The following is a 5,766-nucleotide window of genomic DNA, read 5'->3' as shown; positions in this document are numbered from 1 at the left end:
GCAAATTCTATCCCACCTCCCGGATATCAAGCCAACGAAGTGACATTTTGGGGATTCGTCAAGGGGAAAATGAAACATTTCATGATTTTTGGGAGCGCTTCAATAATTTGTGTACAAGTTGTCCTCAACACAATATACCCGAACAACTACTTCTTCAACAATTTTATGAGGGTATGAATGAAAAAGATCGGAGGATGATTAATGCTTCAAGTGGTGGTGACATCTTCAACAAAACCCCTCACGAAATCCGATTACTTTTTGGTACCATTTCTCAAAATCAAAGGAATTTTGGGACTCGAAATGACATGAAGAGAAATTCTACACAAGTGGTTGGTGAAGTTAGCAACACTCAACACTTGGAATCAAAGATCTTGGATTTGACTAATGTGTTAAGTCAAATGGTGGTGGGAAGTGGTCAACAATTGATGGTATGTGGTATTTGTGAAATGACGGGCCATTATACGGATAAGTGTCCCACACTTGGAAGTGAACCGGAAGATGTGAATGCAATGGGCAGATATCAAGATCAACCAACACCCATGGGATTTCAAAACAATTTCAACCCAAATTGGAGGAATAACCAAAACAACCCTTATCCACCAAAGCAAAATCCACCAAACATTTTGATGAGACCTCAACATCCACAATACACCTCCCAAAAACCTCCATATCCACAAACTTCTTTTAACTGTAACAGCCCGGATTTCCAGGTATCTTTTATGCTTATATTTTTGGAGTTTTGTGAGGGGACTCGGTGAGTTGGAGCTCAAACTCGCCGAGTGGGATCGCGGATCAGGACGCGGGTTCGCGCCCGGACTCGACGAGTCCAAGGAATGGACTCGGCGAGTCCTCGCTGTTTAATGAAACCCTAATTTCCCGGCCCTAGGCCCTATTTAAAGGACCTTATGGCCCTTCATTGCGGCTACCTTTATCTTGAGAGCGCCAAAGCAGCTGAGGGATTCGTGTGAGTGAGATAAGAGGCTATTGTTCACCAAATTTGTGTGTTTTTGCAAGAAAGGAAGAGGAAAGTCAAGCTAGAGGAGTTGGGGAGCTTGGATCTTCTTTCATTTCATCAGAGGAGTATTCTTGAGGTATCATTCAGAGCTTATTTCCGTATTTTTGTTGATTTGGTCAAATCTAGGGTTTCTTCATGCCTTATTTGCTTTATATTAGAAGTGTGAGAGGTCCCATGGGGATATGGTGCTTAGATCTGGACCTTAGCAGGTCCAGAGAGTCCCTAATGTCATGCTTTATGCCCTCTCTTTTGGGTTAGAGGCTAGGGTTGCCATTTTAGAGGTTATTTCTCCAAAAAGAGCCTTGTAGGTGTGTTATGAGCACCAAGATATGGACTTTACGTGGTGAATAAGCTTAGGAGGGCCAGATCTATGAGTGGATGGTGCGGATCTGACCTCAGAAGCTAGTTTGAGTAGATGCATGGCATGGACTCGCCGAGTCTGAAGAACAGACTCGGCGAGTAGCATGAAGATTGTCCTTGACCACTCAGTGAGTGGTCCAGCCGAGTTATGAGTTGACTCACTGAGTCAGGGAGAGTTAGCGAGGGTTGACAGGTGGACTGAGTCGAGCTGGGACTCGCCGAGTTGTTCTTAAGACTCGGCGAGTTGAGTCGTGGTGGCCCCGCGATTCATGCCAGGTGGAACCCGTCGAGTCAGGGGTGTACTCGACGTGTCAAAAAGGGAATCCTAGAGGGTTGGTGAATACGTATAGACTCGCCGAGTCGCCCTAGTGCACTCGCCGAGTCCGGTCAAAGTTGACCGTTGACCGTTGACCAGAGTTGACCAGTGTTGACTTGTTAGGGGTAGTCAACCTTAGTGGTAAAAGTGTTAATTAGAGACATCTGATGTTATAGGAGGATTATAGCTCGGAGGATCGAGCACGAGTGATTTCCAGGATTCGCGAGTTATCGAGATACATGAGGTGAGTCTTCTTACTATACTTTACCTTGAGTAGATAATCAGAGTAATGTGTCAGAGTATGTGTATGTTATGTGTATGCTATGTGCTGTACTGCATGATGTCTATGTGATTTATGCTGTGCATGTTTATAGAGTTGGAACCGGAAGGTTCCAAGAGTTAGAACCTGAGGGTTCACAGAGCTTGGGTGCACGGACCCAATAGAGTTATAGCCTCGAGGGGCTAATATATGTTTATGTAATATTTTGGGGAACTCACTAACCTTTGTGCTTACAGTGTTAGTGTTGTTGTTTCAGGTACTAGCGATGACCGTGGGAAGGCGTCGGCTTGATCTGTACACACGCATGGGATTTTTGATATATATATATGATCTTGGGATTTTGTATGATGTGAATTGGGATTTAAACTTAATGTTTTTATGAAAATTAAATGAGAAATGTTTTTATAATTTGTGAAAAATTATTTTGAAATTAACGGTGTTACATTAACCCTCCAAATTACCAACAACCTCAACAACAAGGCCAATCAAGTGGTACCCATCAAATGAGCCTTCAAGAACTTGTTACTTCTCTTGCTCAAAGTCAAGCCCAATTTCAACAAGAGACCAAGAACACTTTCTCAAACATTCAAGCACAAATCGGAGACTTGGCCACCGCTATCAACAAGATAGAACAAAGGGGTAGACTTCCATCTCAAACAGAGAAGAACCCCAATGTGAGTGAAATAACTTTGAGAAGTGGCAAAACACTTGGAGAAAGAAACCCTAAAAGAGTTTCAAGAGAAGAAGAAGATGAGGTTATTGTTGTTGAGCCTCCAAAAGTTGTAGTTCCTCCAAAGGAACCGGTTGTGCCAAATGTTGATAAACCCGATCCTTCCAACAAATCCATCAAACCATTGGTCATACCACCACCTTTTCCATCCCGTTTAGCTTCCTCAAAGAAACAAGAAGAAGAGAAAGAGTTTCTTGAGACTTTCCGCAAGGTTCAACTCAACATTTCACTATTGGATGCCATTAAGCAAATCTCACGTTACGCCAAATTTCTTAAGGATTTGTGCACCAACAAGAGAAAATTCAAGACAAATGAGAAGATTCAAGTCAATGCAAATGTATCTGCGGTCATCCAAAAGAAGCTTCCACCCAAATAAAAAGACCCGGGAATGTTTGCTATACCTTGTACCATTGGTGATTTGCATGTCGAAAGTGCTATGTTAGATCTTGGAGCCTCGATCAATGTGATGCCATATTCGGTTTTTCAATCTCTCAATGTTGGACCTTTGGAAGAAACGGGAGTCATCATTCAATTAGCAGACATGTCAAGTGTGTCTCCAAAAGGAGTGTTGGAGGATGTGTTAGTACAAGTTAGTCAACTTGTTTTTCCGGCGGATTTTTATGTCATTGATCTTGAAGAGAAGACTCCTTCCAAATCATCTATGATCCTCCTTGGAAGACCTTTCATGCATACCGCTCACACAATCATTGATGTCCATAAAGGAAAGATAACTATGGAGTTTGATGGAGAAACCATTCACTTCAACATCTTTGAAGGAATGAGCTACCCTAGTAACATTTCTCCATTGTATCGGGTTGATGTGATTGAGCCAATAAATAGGATAAGCCCTAATGTATGCACAGACAAGATAATCATGGAAGATGATTGTAATCCTAAGAGGGAACCTCAAATAAGATTGGATCCTCCAATGATGGAAGTGGTCAAGAAGAAGATAATTAAAAGGTTCAAAAGGTGCAAAGAGAAGAAAAAGGCATTTCATGACAAACACATAACCCAAAAACACTATATTTCCGGGTCAAAAAGTTCTTCTTTATCATTCACGCTTAAAGCTATTCTCGGGAACATTGCGATCTCGATGGCATGGACCTTTTATTGTTATAAAAGTGTTTGATCCTAGTGTGGTTGAAATCAAGAGTTTGGAAACAAACCAAATCTTCAAAGTGAATGGGCACCATTTGAAACTATTTTATGAAGGCTTTGACATGGGAGAATTCGACAACGTAACAATGGAAATACCGATTTACGAAGGTTGACGGAAGCGGGACTATGTCTTGGCAAAGACGTTAAATAAATGCAATGTAAATAAATAATCTCCGCTTGAAGTTTTGGGTGTTTCTAAACTTGAAGTTGGCCTAAAAATAAGCATATAGAAGTCTTCTAGTGATTTTGGTGAAGTTTGAAAAATTCAAAAAATTTGACCTTTGCGCGGGTGCCCGCACAGACTTTGCGCGATCGACCCCAGCCGCGCAGGTCCCGAGTTCCAAATTACCCAACATGGGGTGCTCTCTAATTGCTGCGCGCGGGTGCCCGCGCAGACTTTGCACGACCGACCCCCAGCCGCGCAGGTCCCGAGTTCCAAATTACCCCAACATGGGATGTATTCTAACATGTGCGCGCGGCTGCCCCCCACCCGCGCAAAGTTTGCGAGGGTACCCCCGCAAACATGTCATTTCATAAGAAAATTTCGAGCCATTTCATATGCGTCATTTGCGCGACCAAGCTTTCATCCATGTGTATTTAGGCGGCCAAGAACTCCATCCAAGCATCATTATGCGACCCATGTGTTGCTTCCATACCGTCCTCGCAGGCCTCCTCCACCTTGATCCCGGTATGATCCTTCCTTACTCTCATCCTAAGCATTGAGGACAATGCTTAATTTTAAGCTTGGGGTGAGGTATTCTTTATATTTTTTTTATTGCATTTAGGTTGTATATTGTTGCATTTAGAGTTAGTCATTTAGGGCATTTATAAAAATTGCATAAGAAAATTGCATATTTTGTTTCTTTCTTTTCTAATTTTCATACTTTTTAGATGCATTCTAGGTTAGGTTCATGCATTTTTGTTCTCTCTTGTCTTCTCATCCCTACAGGTACCATAGCGCCGAGTCATAAGTATTGAATCATAGATTGGTTCCAGGTCTTGATATGGAATTCCTTGTATTTGATAAATGGGACACATTTTGAGCCTTACAGACCACTTTGAGACCGCTTGTGTGGGGGTCAGATGCAGGTAGCTTGATTGGGTCTAGGTGCGGAGGGATGTGGTTGGTCATGCCAATGTGTGCGAGCAAAGACTAGCCCGGTAAGGTATTTTGAAGACATTGAAGATCTTGAAGACTCGCATCTTGGTTTTGGAGGGAGTACCCCTTAGTACTCCCGAGTCTCGTCTGAGCCTTGCTTAGTTAGGTTCTCACCGCCTTTTTAGGATAGGTTATTTTTTTTAGGAGTCTAGAGTAGATAGCTAGATAGATTTTGTTTATCACACCTTGCATTGAGGTGCTTGATGAACTTTGAAGTGGGTCCCCCAATTCACATCTTTTGGGACCAAGTCTTTTCGGTAACACCCATTTTTTGAGTCATTCCCCACCCTTTTTAGTTGATCTTGGCACATTGTCAATGATCATTAGGTGTTCATGTTAGCCTCCGTCCTATGTTACTTGGTGAAATTCCTTAGACCTTCCAAGAAGCAACACAAAGAATGAAGAAATTTGAAAAAGTGAAGAAAATAAGAGCCTATTAAAGATGATTCAAGAAAAGCAACAAAAACAAAGAAGAAAAATGAAGAAAAAAAGAGCAACACAAAAAGAAGAGCAAGATTCCAAGTTCAAGACTTATGTTATATATCTAGATTCCAAAAAAAAAAAAGTGTCAAGCAACGAATGTGATTGAAGAACCAATAACAGAAGTTCAAGATTGAAGATTTAGGTTGTTAGGTTTAGATTTAGGTTAAGTAGAGTTTTTATTATTTTATTTTATTTTTGATTTTTGGTGAGAAAAGGCCCCGACGATGAGACAGTAGACTGTAAAGGACAGTACAAGGGAGAA

Source organism: Lactuca serriola, chromosome 2, assembly GCF_051521515.1.
Source record: "Lactuca serriola cultivar US96UC23 chromosome 2, Lser_US96UC23_V15, whole genome shotgun sequence".
Lineage (NCBI taxonomy): Eukaryota > Viridiplantae > Streptophyta > Magnoliopsida > Asterales > Asteraceae > Lactuca > Lactuca serriola.
This window is presented reverse-complemented; position numbering follows the sequence as displayed.